Source organism: Lissotriton helveticus, chromosome 12, assembly GCF_964261635.1.
Source record: "Lissotriton helveticus chromosome 12, aLisHel1.1, whole genome shotgun sequence".
Classification (NCBI taxonomy): domain Eukaryota; kingdom Metazoa; phylum Chordata; class Amphibia; order Caudata; family Salamandridae; genus Lissotriton; species Lissotriton helveticus.
Genome location: NC_136073.1, coordinates 394,983,773 through 395,004,188, shown reverse-complemented (window position 1 = coordinate 395,004,188; position 20,416 = coordinate 394,983,773). Strand labels below are relative to the sequence as shown.

Sequence of the window (20,416 nt, the reverse complement as noted above, 5' to 3'; positions counted from 1 at the left end):
TTCAAGTACCACCCATCGTATGTTCCTGGGTTGATGTTTCTGGGTGACAAAATGTTGGACCAGTTTAAGCGTGAGTCTGCCTGCCCTCAATGTGCTCACATGTTCCTGAATTCTCACTCACTGGCTAACACACCACATACCAAATAAAGAAAACAGCAAAAGAAATAACATTCAATCACCAATTTATATGTAAATCACAATTTTCAAAAACAATATCTATCAAAACAATATGGGTCCTTTCTAAGATATGGATACTCAACATTGTATCTATTTACATCCTTTTTTAATTTAATGGTTTTCTTATTCACTAGGTATTTCTTACATCCCATTAGGTCATCTTGTATTTCTTTTAACATGCATTTAGCTTCTTCCAGTGCTACACGTTCCTTCAGCTGGGCCTCAAGTAGTTCTATTGCATGTCTCGCCATTATTCTTACATCCTGAGCCTCCTCGATTATTCTGAGCATCCAATCCGGGCTGAATCTATTTGGAATCAGTGTCCAATTTTTTATGAATTTCTAATTTTTACAAAGAAGCCTGGCTCATTCTTTACTTGTAAACCTTTTGGGATAATACATTTTTTACAATACTCTATAAGGAAATCTGAATGCAATTCAGTACAGATTACTTTTTTCTTCAAATTCCCCAATTTATTTCATTATTCTCACTATCATTTTTATATAGAGTGATTGTGCTGATGTCCTTAGAGGTACCATTTATAATTTTATTGAATTGGTCCTCAGAAAATCCAAATGTTTTTAATGTGTCCATTTGTTATTGTCAAATTATTAGTGCTAATTGCACTTCCGGTCTCACAATACTCTCAAGCTGTACATGCACCTTTAGATTAAAAGAAGAATCACCCTTTCAAGCCAAAAGGATCAGGGTAGAGTTCGGTGCAGTTGTAATCTATGTGGAACCCATACTTGTATCTCTATAATCCAGCAAGAATGCACCAAACATAAATTTTCATCAAACCAAAATATTACCGTCTACTTTTTGTAAAATAAATCAATTCTTTTTTATTGTTATCATCCAAGTTTAAATACAGTGATCAATAGAAAAATTCACATTAACAGATTCAATATTTTTTTCTTCTCAAGAATTCAGTGTATTAGCGCAATTAAAAAACGTATTTATATAATTCTAAAATACAATTCTAAATGCATACATCATGCTGACATATTTGCATTCATTATCACATTAATAGATATTCTCCTTATCATCCCACTTGTCCTAACACACCACATACCAGATAAAAACTACAGCAAAAACAATAACATTCAATCACAAATTTATATGAAAACCACAATTTTAAAAAAACGATATCTATCAAAACAATATCTCTCCTTTGTAAGATATTTATACAGCAGGTCCACATTATATCTATTTACATCCTTTCTTAAGTTAATGATTTTCTTAAACACTAGGTGTTCCTTATATCCCATTAGGTCATCTTGTATGTCTTCTAATTTGCGTTTAGCTTCTTCCAGTGCCACACTTTCCTTCAGCTGTGCCTCAAGTAGTTCTTTCTCATGTCTCTCCATTATTATTACATCCTGAGCGGTCTCGATTATTAAGGTCATCCAATCCCGGCTGCATCTGTGTGCAATTAGTGTCCAATTTTCAAAGAATTTTTCATTTTTGACAAATGAGCTGGGTTCATTCTTTACTTGTAAACCTTTTGGGATAATACCCTTTTTACAATACTCCATGAGGAAATCTGAATGCAATTCAGTACGGATTGCTTTTGTCTTCAAATTCCATAGAAGCCAAAACGGACTGGGTAGAGTCTACCAAGGACAAAACCTTTCCCTTCTGTGCTTTTGCAATCTGCGTGGAACCCATACTTTTATCTCTATAGCCCATTAAAAATGAACCAAACATAAATTGACATCAAACCAAAATATTGTTTCCTTTAAAAGAAAAATTAAATAAATTTTTATTTGTCTCATTCAAGTTTAAATACACTAATTAACATAAAAAATAAACATAAAAATGTTCAATAAATAATGTTTCAAGAATTCAGTGTACTAGAGCAAATAAAAGCCATATATATATATATATATATATGAGAAAGTCAAAAAGCTTCTTCTGGAGCACTTGGAACCCGTGGAAGTTGGCGCAAATACCGGCGAAGCAGTCCGGTCAAATTAATGTAACTGGAGTCTCTCACAGAAGTGAATTGCATGCGCTCTCGGACAAGAAGGCAAGGGAGGGTCAAACTAGTTGATAATGCAGTTTAATGCACAACGCGTTTCAGCAAAGAAAGCCTTGTTCACGTGCAACCCCACACACAAAGACACCGAGTATAAATAAAGTTTTGCTGTGCTGTAGGCTCATAGTCAACAACAAGGTAGGACTGGCAAAAACTGGTTATATGGCAGACATGTTGGAATGGTCAAACGGAATATACATCGTTCTGCAGTACCTGACTACTGTTCGGTGAATAATACACACAATTAGTTGAAAATTCATACAAATTACAAATCAATAATTACAATGGTGTAAATTCTAAACAGAACATATTTAGCGGAAAATCCATTTTTTTGGAAAAAACATATGTATGAAAATATCCGAATAACTACTCCTAAGTTAGCCCAGTGGCATGATGAGGAGAAAAAGAAGCACATAATTGCACATTTTGCAAGGAATGATTCAGTCTCAGCACTTGTCCCATTGGCTCTAGTGTGAATAACACATATATGTACATGCAGACAGCCCGCGGCTGCAGAGCAATCTATGCAAGGTTGAAATCAGGCTAAATGCGCTGGAGAGAAACAACTCAAAGCAAAGATAGCAGCGCCAAATGCTGCATAAATTGTAAATATAAATATACTGGTTCAGCCTAAAAAGTAAAATACACTTTCATAACATGGATCTCTTCCACCCAAAAAAAAAAATATATATATATATAATAGAAGTCTGTAAGGTCCATCAGCGGCCTCTATAATAGACACGGTTACGGGGGACGGCTAAGGAAAGTGCTGCTAAGTCAGTGTCATCGTCGACCCAACCGTGAGATTCAAACAATACCTGGTTGTTGTATCTGCCCAAAGCTGTGATGGTCTAAAGTGGGCCAAAATCTTTTATAACTGGAAAAGTCAAACCTTGAAACTATGGTGTCTGGACGTGTGGTACAAACTCGAGCAGTGATTCCAGGAGTGCAAAGGTTGGGTGCGCCCGTGCAGGTGTGATCCAGTGGTGGGCCCCCTCCTTTCCTCCTAAGGAATGAAACAAAACACAAATAAAAATGTGACTAATCAATAACATAAGACAGACAAATGAGAAATATGTAACTAGACAGCATAATGAAAATAACAATTATGTTAAAACATGTCAGAAGACGATAAGCGGAGTCGGTGCTTTACATGATAACAAAGTATAATGAGAAGGTCTAGATAATACTGGCGATTTGCGAGGTTGACAAACACTACTCTCTCAGGTGAATTGCCAGTTCCTCATCCATGTTGAGGCCTCCCGGGAATCTGGTTTGAAACTCAATTATGAGTTTGGATTCACGTTGTCTCAAATTGAGTACCCTGTCACCCCCTCTCGGATGTCTGGGGACCTGTTCCAATATAAAGAAATTTAATTCAGAGGTATTGGAATAGTGTTTCTGTTCAAAATGACGTGCCACAGGGTATTTGGGGTCCTTGTTGGTAATGGCCCTAAGATGCTCAAGGATTCTTTTTTTGGCAGCACAGCTGGTACTGCCTATATACCATAGTTTGCAGGAGCATTCGATGACATAAATCACAAATGTGGTGCTGCAGGTAAAGAAAGAGGTCAGATTTTTGGAGATGTTATTGTATTCTACAGATCCTCTGTATTTACTGTGCTTACAAGCTTTACAATGGCCACATGGGTAAAAACCCACTAGACCATGTTCAGAGTTAGTTTTGGTGTATTGAGTAATGTCATTTCTGACCACCAAGTCACCTATATTCCTGCATCTTTTGTAAGTGATGGTGGGACGATCAGGTATACTGTTTCCCAGAATGGAATCAGTCTTGAGAATATCCCAATTTTTGGTTAACAGTTTTTTGACTTGACTAACCTCTGAACTGTAAGTTAAGATGAGTCTGGTAGATTTGTCTTGCTCCACAGTGTCAGCAGTCTCCTTGTCAGTTAATGTTTCAGATCTTGTTTTTTCATCTGCTCTCATTTTGGCTTTTTTAAGGACCCAACTGGGATAACCTCTGCTTTCAAACCTGGTTATGATGGTTGCCTGCTCTTTCAGGTAAGCATCATTGGTGTTGCAATTTCTTTTGGCCCTTAGCAGTTCCCCATAGGGGATGCTCCATTTCAGAGCCTCAGGGTGGCTACTTTGTGCGTGAAGCACACTATTCCCCGCCGTGGCCTTGCGAAACAGTGAGGTGTAGATTTTGTGGTCTCTGATCTCCAGTTTGACATCCAAAAATTCAGTTTGGCTGTCGCTAACGTTGCCAGACAGAAAGATGTTGTAGCTGTTGCAATTAAGTTTCCTAATGAACTCTTCAGCTTCAGATTTAGTACCACTCCAGATGATAAAAAGGTCGTCGATGTAACGAAGCCATGCGACGACCTTCTTAAAATCCTCTGCCAGTGTGATACTGCCATGGATTTCCTGCTCCCAATAGCCCATGAACAGATTCGCTAAACTAGGAGCGAAGCAAGAACCCATGGCAGTACCACTAACTTGCCTGTAGAGGGCGCCATCAAAGGAAAAAATGTTGTTAGTTAAACAAAAATTCATCATTTCCATTATCATTTTGGAATGTTCACGATAACATAAGGGTCTGTGTTTCAAAAAATGTTCACATGCTTGAAGACCATGTTGGTGATTAATTATCGTGTAAAGAGATTGCACATCCAAAACAACAAAACTGTATTCAGGTTCCCACACAATTTCTTCAATGTGACACAGAAAATCTTTAGTGTCTTTTATATAGCTGGGTAATGAGATGACATAGTCTCGGAGAAAATGATCTACATACTTGGAGATACTTTCACTGATACTCCCGATAGAGGACACTATGGGGCGTCCTGGGGGAGCTGTTGCATTTTTGTGAAGTTTGGGAAGTAAGTACAGAATGGGAAGTCTAGGGAAGTCTTTCTTAAGGTAGCGATATTCTTCCCAAACCAGGAGCCCCTTGTCTTTCCATGTCTCCAATTTTTCCCAGATTTCGGTGATGCTCGTATTATAGGCATCGATGTTGATCGGGATATAGAACTTGGTGTCACTTAGTTGTCTGAGTGCCTCATTGACATAGCTTTCGCGGTCCATGATAACGATATTACCACCCTTATCGGCAGGACGTATCACTATGCTGCTATCCTCGTATAGAGCCCTGAGTGCTTTCCTTTGGGAAAAAGATAGATTATTATTCAAACCTCTTTTGTTGGATGTATGCTTCTTTTTCCTAAGGCCCACCAACCCCTTGATGACGCAGTCATGAAAAGTGTCTATATTGTCGTGTGGAAGTGTGGGCATAAATGTTGACTTGGCTCTAAAGGTGGTTTTGGCATGTGTATCTTGTGTTAAGCTCATCTCATCGAGGCACTGTGTGATAGGCATCGGTAGGTCATTGTTACAAGTGTCAGTGTTCTCATTAAGATCAGCCATGACAGCTAATGTCTCTGCATCTCCAATTGTGAAATCGGAGGTGATAGTGTTATTACTGTTGCCGGTGGAGTAGTTTTGACCCAATCTCTTGAGTTTGTGCCATTTGCGTAATTTGAGTTTACGTACAAATTTAAAAACCTCAATCCGGGTATCAGTGAAATTGAGCCTGGCACTAGGGCAGAAAGAGAGACCTAAACATAGCGTCTTTTTATCATTAGCAGAGATAGTTCTTTTAGACAAGTTAATCACAGTTTCGTTTACCGTTTGTGCATCCATTAGTAGTTTTTGTTGGAGCGTGTCTTTCTGGTTCCCACTGCGCCCTTTGTTTTGTCGGTGTTCCCACCGTTGCCTGAGTCGTTTTTTCCGGTTTCTCCTCTTCCTCGGCCTCTGCCCCTTCCGCGTCCCCTTCCTCTCGGGTTGGGCGATAAAAACTCCATCTGGCTGTGTTTCTCTTTGTGGCGATTTTCCTTCATCACCCGGAATTCGTCTAAAAAATTCCTCCTGCGTACTACTTCTTCGCTGGACACACTGCCTAGTGTTGCGTCAGATTCCGTATCGCTCACCGACGGATGCTCTTCTAAGGCCCCACTGGTACTGCCTGTACTTCTGAAAACATCATCTTTTTTGTAGAGATGGTCATACTTCCGGCTAAAGGTGAGTATTCTTCCACAATCGTAATCAGCATAATCCCGATTCATTTTGCGTTGTTTTCGCTATTTAATTTCTTCCTCGTGCTTAATCAGACGTTCTTTCATGGCATCTAGAGTTTTTTTCAGGGTATCCTCATCCATGAGTGTTGACAGATCTGATATCAAATCCCCAATCTCTTTCAGTATAGTTTCTCTATCGATCCAGGCGTACTGGATTAAAATCTCCAGCATTCCCTTGGAGCTTGCAGCTGAATGTTCAGACCAGGCTTTAAGCATCAACGGGTTAGGCGCCTCATATGTGGGTGTGATAAAAATTCTCAAACCCCGGGGTACCATGGATTGGTCTACATAATTTTTAAGGGAAATGGCTTCCCACCATTTGCCGATTTCTGCTCTTTTTAGTTTTTCTAATTTTTTCAGCTTTGCTTCTGACATGTTTTAACATAATTGTTATTTTCATTATGCTGTCTAGTTACATATTTCTCATTTGTCTGTCTTATGTTATTGATTAGTCACATTTTTATTTGTGTTTTGTTTCATTCCTTAGGAGGAAAGGAGGGGGCCCACCACTGGATCACACCTGCACGGGCGCACCCAACCTTTGCACTCCTGGAATCACTGCTCGAGTTTGTACCACACGTCCAGACACCATAGTTTCAAGGTTTGACTTTTCCAGTTATAAAAGATTTTGGCCCACTTTAGACCATCACAGCTTTGGGCAGATACAACAACCAGGTATTGTTTGAATCTCACGGTTGGGTCGACGATGACACTGACTTAGCAGCACTTTCCTTAGCCATCCCCCGTAACCGTGTCTATTATAGAGGCCGCTGATGGACCTTACAGACTTCTATTATATATATATATTTTTTTGGTGGAAGAGATCCATGTTATGAAAGTGTATTTTACTTTTTAGGCTGAACCAGTATATTTATATTTACAATTTATGCAGCATTTGGCGCTGCTATCTTTGCTTTGAGTTGTTTCTCTCCAGCGCATTTAGCCTGATTTCAACCTTGCATAGATTGCTCTGCAGCCGCGGGCTGTCTGCATGTACATATATGTGTTATTCACACTAGAGCCAATGGGACAAGTGCTGAGACTGAATCATTCCTTGCAAAAAGTGCAATTATGTGCTTCTTTTTCTCCTCATCATGCCACTGGGCTAACTTAGGAGTAGTTATTCGGATATTTTCATACATATGTTTTTTCCAAAAAAATGGATTTTCCGCTAAATATGTTCTGTTTAGAATTTACACCATTGTAATTATTGATTTGTAATTTGTATGAATTTTCAACTAATTGTGTGTATTATTCACCGAACAGTAGTCAGGTACTGCAGAACGATGTATATTCCGTTTGACCATTCCAACATGTCTGCCATATAACCAGTTTTTGCCAGTCCTACCTTGTTGTTGACTATGAGCCTACAGCACAGCAAAACTTTATTTATACTCGGTGTCTTTGTGTGTGGGGTTGCACGTGAACAAGGCTTTCTTTGCTGAAACGCGTTGTGCATTAAACTGCATTATCAACTATTTTGACCCTCCCTTGCCTTCTTGTCCGAGAGCGCATGCAATTCACTTCTGTGAGAGACTCCAGTTACATATATATATATATATATATATATATATATATCCAGCTCGAGTTCCTGCAGGTTCTGAGAGCACTCTCAGACGGGTGCGTGATGCGGTAGCAGGATCCGCATAAATATTCAGCTCACGGTTTCAAAAGAGACAGCTTGAGTCAAGGAAACCACGCACTCCAGGGTAGCTCTTAAATATTTAATATTTAATCTCGCAACAGACGCGTTTCGGCGCTCCGCCTTTGTCAATGTTACAAACATTGATGGTAGGAGCCATGTTTTTAACAGCGTGCACGTGATCATGGGCAACACAAACAAGGGACTGAAATTTAAAACTCCATATTGGATGTTGTTCATCGGTTTCATCGCAGCTTTAAACAACACATGACGCGCGGGTATATATCCCCACTTCAACCCATATACATGCTTTACAATATTTTCAAGCATAAATGGAAAGAAAATAATTCAATTTCATTGCACGCAGAAAATAAAATCTTTTCCATTTCTTCATGCAATTAACCTAAGATGTGAACTACAATTTCGCCGTGTATCGGCTTTAAAGTCACAACATACTTTCCCTAAACGAAAGTGTTGCTTAAAACTCGCGATGAGAAAGACTGCGAGTTTTAAGCAACACTTTCACTATGTTGAAAATATTGTAAAGCATGTATATGGGTTGAAGTGGGGATATATACCCGCGCGTCATGTGTTGTTTAAAGCTGCGATGAAACCGATGAACAACATCCAATATGGAGTTTTAAATTTCAGTCCCTTGTTTGTGTTGCCCATGATCACGTGCACGCTGTTAAAAACATGGCTCCTACCATCAATGTTTGTAACATTGACAAAGGCGGAGCGCCGAAACGCGTCTGTTGCGAGATTAAATATTAAATATTTAAGAGCTACCCTGGAGTGCGTGGTTTCCTTGACTCAAGCTGTCTCTTTTGAAACCGTGAGCTGAATATTTATGCGGATCCTGCTACCGCATCACGCACCCGTCTGAGAGTGCTCTCAGAACCTGCAGGAACTCGAGCTGGATGAATACTTGAGAGCACCGCCACGCCGAGGAAAGGGAAAGGATATCGACTCCAAGCAGCTTTGTTGGACCGGAGCGGCACTTCGTTGGGAGAGCTGCGTATGGAACCACATAGCGGTGAGGAGATAACAAACCTTTTTTATACATCACGGCATACTGGGCAAGACGTGAGGGGGTAAATGCTCTCAATTGTGGAAGAGAAGCGCCAATAAAACAAAAATGGATGGCGCTATGTTTAACGAGGCGTCACGGCATGAAGCCGTCAAAGGAATGTTCAAAAAGCATAAGGAAGGAACAATACCATCCTCCAAAGCCACCCCGCCAAATAAATTGAGTGACCGACTGACTGCCTTGGAAAGGCTTTATGAAAGAGAGGTCAGAAAGTGGTGGGAGGCGACGAGCCTGCAGCATTATTTCGATGAACAGATGGTACCAAGGGGGCTTAGAGTTTATACAGTCCCGTCGTATGAGAACCCCGACCCGCAACTGTTAACGGACTGGGAGGAACTGACATCACATTATTGTAAGGGCACCCTCGGTCTCCTGATAAAATATGCCTGGAGTGATCGTGAAAAGGCATTACTCGAGATAAAAACAATAGAGGAAGAACTGGCTAAAATGGAGGAGGACAAAGAAATGATTGATAACATGAGGACACAGATGAAGATAAGGCTTGGCAAGTATGAACAGAAGATCAAAACACGCAAACAAGAGAAATTTGATCGAGACCAAAGAGATTACTCGCAGGGCCGCATTCTCACGTTTGCTCGAAAATTTGATGCTCCCAGAAAGGAATTAAATAAGAAAAGTGGACAGGCACCGACACGCAGAGTAGAAACCTCCGAATCTAGTGCAACGGAGAATGACTCAGCTGATGACACAAATCTGAGGGAGAAAAGCCAAGCGACGACATCTAAGACGACACCTTTTCAAGACGAATTCCAAGTAATCCAACAGGCATGGCTGCGGGGGGGCAAAAACAAACCCCCGGAGCGAGAAGAAGAAAAACGAGAAGAGGAGGCGGGGGCAGGAAGTGGAAGAGGTCGTGGAAGACCAAAGAGATCCAATTGGGTGAACAGGAAGAAATAAGCATACCCAAGGACCTAACAGAGGACATTACTGTAATAAATCTAACCCCAAGAGTCCTCACTCCCACTGAAAATAGAGTGCTGAGCCTCGGACTCAGCTTTTGCCCAACAAGTCACCTCGAATACACGCAAACGCGTATAGACCTATTCAATTTCGTCAGGAAAATTAAATTGCACAAATATTTTAAAACAAGACCTTCGGTGAAGAACTATACTGGAATACATATGAGGGCCACTGCCACTGATGCTTTGAAAGGAAATGATCTATCATCTGTTGAGACACTGCAAGGTCTTGCACTTGAAGAATACACAAGCCAGCTCCCGTCGTCTACCGAGGATGAAGCGGTAAGAGCAGCAATCTTGGGGATCGACCAGGAAAGAGAGGAGAGCGGCTATAAATTAAGATCGCATTTCAACCCACAACTGACGTTGGATGCCATAGATGTATTCTCGGAGGCAATGACAAAGGACCTACAGAAATTTAGGGCACAGACCACAAAGAGTAACAAAAAGAGAGGAAGTGACAATATAAATCAGGAAGAAAGGAAAGCCATTTTGGATTTGATGCATGATACGAGTGTGATAATAAAGCCTTCAGACAAAGGCGGTAATGTTGTCCTGCAAACCAGGGAAAATTATTGTAAAGAGGCAAAGAAACAACTGCAAAATATAACAAATTATGAACTATCATCGAAAGAACAATATGCTAAAAGCATACAAAAATATGACGAACTGATTTATACCTGGTACTGCAGAGATATGCTAGGAAAAGAGGAATATTTATTTCTACGGAGCAATAATCCAACAATTCCAACATTCTATCACATTCCCAAAATTCACAAAAACAGCATCAATCCCCCGGGCAGACCCATTATTTCATCTCAAAACAGCTTAACTGAACATTTATCTAATTTTATTGATCACTTCCTTAATCCGTTGGTACAACAGTTGAATTCCCACATAAAGGATACAAAAGATTTTTTGTCCAAAATTGAACAAACAGAATGGGACCCGAGCTACACAATGCTAGTACTGGATATAACTAGCTTGTACACTTGTATCAGTCATGATAAAGGCATCAAGGCAGTAGAACATTACCTCAAAAAACGACAACTGCGGTTTCTGGAACACAATCAGATGATAGCAAATTTTGTGAAATTCTGTCTGGAAAATAATATTTTCTTATTTGAGGACGTCTATTACAGACAAACATCTGGTACGGCGATGGGTACCTGCTTTGCCCCCAGCTATGCGAATTTATTCGTAGGCTGGTGGGAGGAGCAGGTGCCCAGGTCGCTGGAAGTGGATGGTGAGAAAGGCAGTGTAATCAAGTGGTGTCGTTATATAGACGACTTGTTTATAATCTGGCAAGGATCGGAACATACTGCCAAGGCCTACATTGACGTGCTCAATATGAATGAGATGAATCTGCATTTCAGTGGAACAATAAGTAACATCAGTGTGGAATATTTGGACTTGAAGGTATTTATAGTCAATAATAAGATAGAAACATCTCTTTTCCGCAAAAGCACAGCGGGAAATTCGGTACTATATGCCACAAGCAACCATCCAACAGCGCTGATCCAAAGTATCCCCTACGGAGAGCTACTAAGGCTCAAACGGAACAGTTCCAGGGACTCAGATTTCCAACTTGCGGCATCAGCTTGTATCAGCAGATTCCAGAAAAGAGGCTATGCGATGGCCACACTACAAAATGCATTGCATAAGGTGAATGCATTACAGAGATCAAATTTGCTAACTGAGAAGTGCTGCAGCTCAACTAAGGCTGACAATGAAGAGGGAAAATTCCGGCTGGTAACTCCCTATTCGGCGGAAGCGAACTATTTGAAAAAGATGCTAAGAAAGAATTGGCACATATTGAAAACCGACAGTAGCATTAAAGATGACATTCCAGATTACCCTTTAGTAACCTTTAAGAAGTCAAGGTCTCTCAGGGACATGTTGGTCCAAAGTCATCTGAAAAAAATTGAGAAGAAACCTAACACACTGGCAGATCTAAAAGGTTTCCATCCATGTCATCACTGCAAAGCCTGTGCACACAGCAAGAGAGTGAAAACCTATGAGATCCCAAACACAGGAATAGTAAAAACAATCAATAAGTACCTTACCTGTGGCACCCCCTATGCGGTGTATTGCCTCAAGTGTCCATGTGGACTGATGTATATCGGAAGCACCATCAAACCCCTGAAGTTACGGATTCTTGAACATATGAGAGCGATTGACAAAAACGATCAATCCTATCCTGTTGCGAGACATTTTCAGGAAAAACATTCCAGCAGCAGACATTATTTACAATATTTTGGTATAGACTATATACCAGAGAATCCGAGAGGAGGAGACAGGCTACATGGACTTAGAAGGCTTGAGTCCCGATATATCATTGACTTAATGACTAAACATCCGAATGGGTTGAATGCTGGGGAGGAATTGGCATCTCATATAGGTTTCTAAATCCAATTTAAGAAACACTCCAAGTGCATACAATCTATTGTATGACAATGACTGGATCCGTGTATGGAATTCAATACGGGATACTGCTATGATGACTATGTAGGGTAATGTAATTACAATTGTTAATGAATTTATGATTCTTTATTAACTTATCCCCATGATAATGTCATCTATTAGGAGACTCTGAGACATGATTTCTATTAGAAGGTCATATTAGGTGCAATAATGTTGAAAATTCGTGTCAAATTACTCATGTATTCCTTCCATAGTGTTGAAATTTGAATTTTGAGTTCAGAATAATAATTGAAATGAGAATCTAGTGTTTGGGCATAGCAATTGAAACTCAAGGGAGAATTGCCGATCCACGGCAGTATCAGTCTTACTCATCGCGAGTTTTAAGCAACACTTTCGTTTAGGGAAAGTATGTTGTGACTTTAAAGCCGATACACGGCGAAATTGTAGTTCACATCTTAGGTTAATTGCATGAAGAAATGGAAAAGATTTTATTTTCTGCGTGCAATGAAATTGAATTATTTTCTTTCCATTTATGCTTGAAAATATTGTAAAGCATGTATATGGGTTGAAGTGGGGATATATACCCGCGCGTCATGTGTTGTTTAAAGCTGCGATGAAACCGATGAACAACATCCAATATGGAGTTTTAAATTTCAGTCCCTTGTTTGTGTTGCCCATGATCACGTGCACGCTGTTAAAAACATGGCTCCTACCATCAATGTTTGTAACATTGACAAAGGCGGAGCGCCGAAACGCGTCTGTTGCAAGATTAAATATTAAATATTTAAGAGCTACCCTGGAGTGCGTGGTTTCCTTGACTCAAGCTGTCTCTTTTGAAACCGTGAGCTGAATATATATATATATATATATCAAATCCATTCTAAATGTATACATCAAGCTGTCATGTTTGAATTAATTTTCACATTAGTAGATATTCTCTTACTTAGGGGCTGATTATGATGTCGGTGGGACTGACACCGATGTGCCGTCAGTGTCGGTCCCATCGACATTTCAAACTTTGGTCAGACCGCCGCTTTAGGATGCAGTCAGTCCGTCCGTCTGCATTGGCCCAGGGACCAACCAACAGCTTCTGACGGGCTGAAGGAGCCCATTGGGCGTTCAGTCCGATCACATTCCCCACAATGGAGGTGGTGCCTTCTCAGGCACTGCCATGGGGATTACGATTAAGCCTCCTGGTTTCCATTTTTATGGATTTTTACAGATAAATACAGACAGAAAACAATGTGTTTTTTGTCAGCATTTATTTTTAAAAGTGGATAAATATAGAACATGTGGGTTTCCTTTTAAGTCACTCTGTGCTGCCTTTCATTAACTATATGCCAACAGCTGAGCAGATGGACAGCACAGGAAATAAAAAAGATGCAATTTCATTAAATAATGGCATGTGTCAACATACATTTGTGGTATAATGCTGATATTTACCAGTGGATGTTTTGTTATATAATATGTGGCAGCTGAAATAGCCAAAACAGACAGACATCAAGGTATGTGTGCGCGGCAATCAGTTAAATAAATATGGACATTTATAGTTATTTTTTTAAAACTCTTTTTATTATTATTTTAATCATAGTACAATTACAAAACCATCATCAAAATTTGCAGTACAATTAAGTGGTACAGTGGTGAATCCATTATTTTCTTGGTACTTGGGATTAGATTCCTCTCTTACCAGATCAGCGCAAGCACTGTGTACATGCAACAATATCGTCCCTATAGGCACCCTGCAGCCCCTCCCGAATTAGACATATAATCAAGATACAGTGACTCGCCCATTCTATCAACCCAATTGTTTCCATTGCTCTTTGCAACAAATTGATCACAGTTCCTGCATTTATAAATAAAGCAGTTCATTCTTAATCCATCCTCCTGTGGCTGACAGTCGTAACTCCACCCCTCAATTCCGCAGCCTCCTGCTTCTCCTTTGTATTGGTATAGTCAAGGCTGTTTACGTGGGGTCACGTGGGTGTGCAATCAGGTAGCATGTCAGCGAGGCCCATATATCCCTGGGCCTGGAGGCCACAGGCAACAATTCAGCATATGTTATGAGCCTTTCTTGGCAAGTTACCAAATCATCAATCCAGGTCTTGAATTTGGGCGCTCGTCCCCTCCCCCAGCGGCAGGCCACTCTCCTCTTAGCCATAAGCAATGCAATAGCCACAAATTTACGGTGCTCCGCCCGCACATGCTTAACATAACCTAATAGTGCCATCAATGGAGTTGGGCCAACTTGCATGTGTATCATCTCTGTTAAAGCCTGGAAGACTTGTTCCCGGTAATCGTACACCCTGGGACATTCCCACGCCAGATGGAGATAGTCTGCACCTTCGGCCCGACACCTGTCACATCCGTCCGAGTCTCTCAGACCAAATCTGTGCATTCTAGCAGGTGTGTAATACAATCTGTGTAGAAACTTATAATGAATTATGGGGAGCCTGCTGCTGGCCGATACCTGTTCGGTTTGCAAACAACAAAATTCCCAATGATCATCAGTCTGAACAAAACCCAGCTCCTCCCCCCACTTCGTGCGGGTTACAGTGTCCGGGACTACCCTTTGTGTGTGCACTGTACGGTATATTAGAGACACTAGATGTTTAGCTGTCGCGCACTGCAGCATCAACTGTAACGGTGTCAATGTTTGTGGCTCGGCTGGGAAATCCGGAGTCAATGCTCGTATCCCCTGTCTAAGCCGGATATACAAAAAGGTATCTATTGGGGTCTGCTGTGTGTTTTGGATAATCTGTTCCAGAGTTCGAAATTGGCCATTATGGTACAAGTCCCCCCAGGTGCAAATGTGTGTATGTTTTTAAAAATTATGGAAAATGACTTCCTGCAGGAGGGGCATGCTCGGGTGATAAGTAAGAGGCAGCAATGGAGAATAGAGCATGGGTGTGCCCAGCATTCGCCCTATGTGCTGCCATGCTGAGATCGTGCATGTAAGGGCTGTCGGCATCTTGTCTCTAGTCCCCACAGTCTCATATATTGCGCCATCTATGGGTACGGGATGTGCCAGCCAGTGTTCCGCCGCGACCTGGGGCATATATCGCGGTTGCGCTATCCAAAACCAGGCATAGTGGGCTTGCGCGCTCATGGTGTACAATTCGAAGTTTGGTATCCCAAACCCTCCCTGTGAGTAGGGCCTGGTCAGCACGCTCCACTGCAGTCTCGGCTGCTTACCACCCCACACTAGTCTTATCAGTTCAGATCTCAATGTCTTGAAAAAAAAAGTTCCGGGATAAAATGGAATATTTAGAAAGAGGTATAGCATTTGGGGAGGTATCACCATTTTAATCAGTGATGCCCTGCCCGCCATTGAGAGTGACAAAGCTATCCATCTTGTGACACAGTCCGTTATTCCGGTCATGGCTGTACCATAATTCAGTCTCATTAGTTCCTCCCTGTCCTTAGTAACTTGTACCCCTAAATATTTCAGCTCTTCATCACACCATTCTAATGGATAGTCGAGTGGGAAGCGGACCGTCGCTGTCGTCAGAGGGAAAATATTTGATTTCCCCCAGTTAATCTGGAATCCCGATAATTTCCCGAACACTATAAATTCCCTCAGCACTAAGTTTAGATTCTGCTGCGGGTCTTGAATGTAAAGGGTGATGTCATCTGCATATAAGGATATAAGTATTTGAAGCAAATTACACTTCAGGGCCTTGTCATTATGGTGCTGTCGCAGGTTTCCGCGATTGCAAAGAGCAACGGGGAAAGCGGGCCCTTAGTGATCTTAAATTGCAGCGAGGTATGCCCATTTATCAGTACCTTAGCTCCTGGCAGATGACATAGAAGCTGGATCCACGAGAGGAAGAGGGGGGGGGAGCCCATCCTGAGCATTACACCAAAAATGTAGTCCCACCCAATAGAATCGAAGGCCTTTGTGGCGTCTAAAAACACTGCCATTGGCAGCTCCTGGGAGACATTGTTCAAGATGGTAAAGAGTGTTCTCAGATTATGGGAGGTGGCTCTCCCGGGCACGAACCCCGATTGATCAGGAAGGATCAGCGTCTCCATTAGCAGACTCAGCCGGGTGGCAATTATTTTCGCCAATATTTTTGCATCACAGTTAAGGAGAGATAATGGTTTATAAGAGTCACAATGTTGTGGCGGTTTACCTGGCTTCAACAGTGAAATTATAAGGGCTTCCCTCATAGAGGCAGGGAGGCTACCCACTTCTAGCGATTTCTCATACACCTCACGAAGTATGGGGGCCATCAGGTCTATATATGTTTTGTAGAATTCTACCGGAATTCCATCAGTCCCTTTGGCCTTCCCGGATAGCATGCTCATGATTGCTTTCCTGACTTCGTCCAATTCAAAAGGGGCACATAAGAATGTCCTCTGTACATCGCTAAGCCACCCCAGCGCTATGTCTCCCAAAAAAGTATCGAGATCCAGATCATCCACTCTATTCGTGGTGTCAGCCGCCGGTAATGGCGCGTAGAGGCATTAAGAATATTGGTCGTATCTCTATAGACCTTCTCATCGAGATACTCAATTTCCAGGACATAATTAGCGCAGTGAGGTTTCCTAACTATTCGCGCCAGTGCTCTGCCTGGCCTTTCACCTTCTCCATAACTTCTGGCTACCCAGTATCTGCCCCGAAATTTCACCTCTCTTTGTGCCATATCCATGTACTCTGTGAACGTTTTTCGAAACTTAGCTTGGGCGTCTCCGTTCGGGCCTGCCCCCAGTTCCCTTTCCAGGGTTTTGAGCTCTAGCTCAAACTTCTGTATGGAGTTGATTATGTGTTTAAGGACCCCTGCACCCTTCGGTATGCAGTACCCATGAATCGTAACTTAGCTTGGGCGTCTCCGTTCGGGCCTGCCCCCAGTTCCCTTTCCAGGATTTTGAGCTTTATCTCCAACTTCCATATGGAGTTGATTATGTCTTTAAGGACCCCTGCACCCTTCGATATGCAGTACCCACGAATCTTAACTTTAAATGCCTCCCAGATTGTCTCAACATTGGTCACAGAACCCTTGTTGCACGCAAAGAACTCCTGTATTTCTTCGCGCATCTCCTCCTGAAAAACAGTGTCTAATAGAATAGGAGCATTGAGCCGCCAACTCTTTCGCGGCGTAGCAAAATACCGGGAGGAGAGTGTGAGCAGAACTGGGGCATGATCTGAATATGTTCTGGCTAACTGTCGTGCTTGTAGTACAGCAGGGGCTAGCCCCCGGGAGACCAACTAATAGTCGAGCCTTGCCCATGATGCTGCTTGTGCAGTGTAGTGTGTGCCCTCTAGTGTGTTATGGTGGGTGTATCTCCATGTATCAATTAATTGATAGGTGTCTTTGGTGTCATTCAGCACCGTCCGTGCTTTGATGTAATGGTGTGGCGCAGCATGTGATCTGTCCAAGCTGGGGTTAAGTGGGACATTAAAGTCACCTCCCCATATTATAAGGGGTAGACCCCACTTCAAAAATCTTGGCCCACAGCAAAGTAAAATAGCCGGGTCATCAGTATTCGGCCCATAGCAGCAGGCCAGTGTGATGGATTCGGACCCCAGACTCCCCCACATTAGGCAATAGCGGCCCTGCGGATCCCCAGCAGTGCCCGCCAGATGAAATGGCACCCCCTTCTTTATGAGGATTGCCGTACCTCTCGCCTAAGAGGAATAAGAGGAGAAGAGTCTATGTTCCGCCCATTTGCTTGCGAAATTGGTGGATCTCTGTGATGCAAAATGTGTTTCTTGTATCAGCGCTATGTGCACTCGGTGTCTGTCTAAATAAGCCAGCATATGACTTTTCTTCCTTGGGTCACCCAGGCCTCTAACGTTCCACGTAATAATATTCAGTGCTTCAGAATCCCCATTAGACTCACCTCTAGGAATCTCGCCTTGTTCGGCACAGACTACATTGAATGCCACTTATACCACTTGTACCAATATAGAAAACACCTGTAATACGCTCCTGGTTACTGTGAAACAACTCAGTTGTGAAATTCGCATCTCTCTCAAGAACAACGGTCTGTTTTTGACATGTTAAACAACATTCCAACCAAGCAATCTCCCTAACCCTCCCCCTCCCCTTCGCCATCCCGACCTCAACCCCCCTACCGCACCCTCCTCCCACTGAAGCAACCCCAATTTGCCAGTGTCATTCTCCCTCCCGCCCCCACCTATCCCCAACTCAGCCTGTAGCCAAACCTGGTCCATGAACACCCTTCGTGTCCCGCAACAAACATATCTTGGGGTATACCCTTTGGGGGTCATTACAAGGTGGCCACACGGTAACCCTCCTCACAGTGAGCCCACTGCGGACAGTGCACCCAGGCCCCATGGAAGTCTAGGGTGCCCAGTGTGCAGGGATAGAAACTTATTGAACCCACTATGCCATTCCTCATACTATTATGGTTTTCAGGTCTTACTCCTGTACAATTGTACCACCAAGCAAAATTATAAACGTGTCTTAGCAGTGAAATCGGGTCTCACTGCGAGTCATCTTCCGCTCCCGTTGATAGAGATTGCTGTGACGCAGCTTCAGCACCATCCGACCGGTTTGTGTGCTTCACTTGCTTGAGGAATTTCTCCACCTGCTGCGGCTTTGTAAAGAATCTCTGTTTGCCTTGATGCGTAACTCTGAGTCGCTCCGGGTACAACAGCGCGTAATCTATCTGTGCCTTCCTCAGTTTGCTTTTAACATCTAGGAATTTTCGCCGCTCCTCTTGCCCCATGGGCGTAAAGTCCGGGTAAACGGAGAATGTGTTCCCTTCGTACGACAGAGTCTGTTTACTTCGTGCCGCTCGCAGGGCCACGTCGCAATCGCTATAATTCAAAAGTCTCGCTATTATGGGCTGCGGAGTGGCGCCCGGTGGCGGGCGCGGCCCTAGTGATCGTTCTACAATAAATTGACTCGAGAAGGACTCAGCACCTATCGCCGTCAGCAGCAGTTTTTCAACGTACTCCTCCATCCTCCCCGTGTTGGTGGATTCTGGGATTCCAATCACGCGAATGTTATTGCGCCTACAGCACGCTTCCAAATCTTCATTCTTGGCCGCAATCACCCGCTGCAGCTGATACATGCGGGCCAATTGCATAGTGTGGCCAGACGTCACATTCTCAGAGTCCGAAATGCGTCGCTCCATTTCTTTTATCCGTTCTTCATGTCCTTCCAGCTTGTGCGCTATGGCGTCCATACGTGATGACATACGATCAACTTTGTCCACAACAGTGGCAAAGCCTTGCCTGCCTCCTGTAGGATGCTCTGAACGTCTGCTGTTTGGGTCACGGTGCCACTCTGAGCTTCCTCGCTTCCATCCCGTTCTTGATCGTTCTGCAAGGTGCGGCCAGAGCGTTTTGCAGCATCAAAGTTCAATTTCGGTTGCCGTGTGTCCGGTTTCCCCATATTTGCACTTGGCTAGCCACGTCCGCTAAGCAGACCTTGTTGCTTCCTCTCCTCAGCGTTGAGTAATCACAAACAGCCCTTTCCCTGTCAATCAGCACTCCGAAGCAATGCTCTGTTAGGGTCAGCTCTGACCAGCCGTCGACCGTGCCCTGATATGTCAACTACGTATATCCTCACCACCTACTCTGTGCCCGTGCAAATAACAGTCGGAGGGATTGGTGCTTCTGGGCCAGATCTGCTCTAATACAGTCTTGTCCTAACTGCTGTCAGCTCTTCCACACTGAGTGTACTCTGGAGGCATGGACTTCACGCGCTGACCACTGTGACCAGGAGGAGGGGGCACTTGTCTCTGGGGACCCACACACTGCAGCAGGACACGTTGAACATGTGAAGCCACTGGCAGCTGAACCCACTGCCAGTGATCGGTGTCTTTTACTCCCTTAGGCAGCGCAGCTACCTTCCAGCCGTTTTCTCCCCTAAGATGGTGCCCACAGGAGCTTCAGCAGAGAAATGATGCCAAGAGGGTCTCGCTTACAGCCTCCAAATGCTTAGTAGAGTGAAGGGGGGGGCACTCCTCCCTGCACCTGTAACC

At 42.9% G+C, this 20,416-nt stretch overlaps 1 long non-coding RNA gene across 1 annotated transcript in view; it reads left to right on the top strand.

Moving 5' to 3' along the window:
* The window catches only part of LOC144799899 (uncharacterized), a 129,183-nt gene that overhangs the window by 71,192 nt on the left and 37,575 nt on the right, over positions 1-20,416 (top strand). The window lies entirely within an intron of this gene.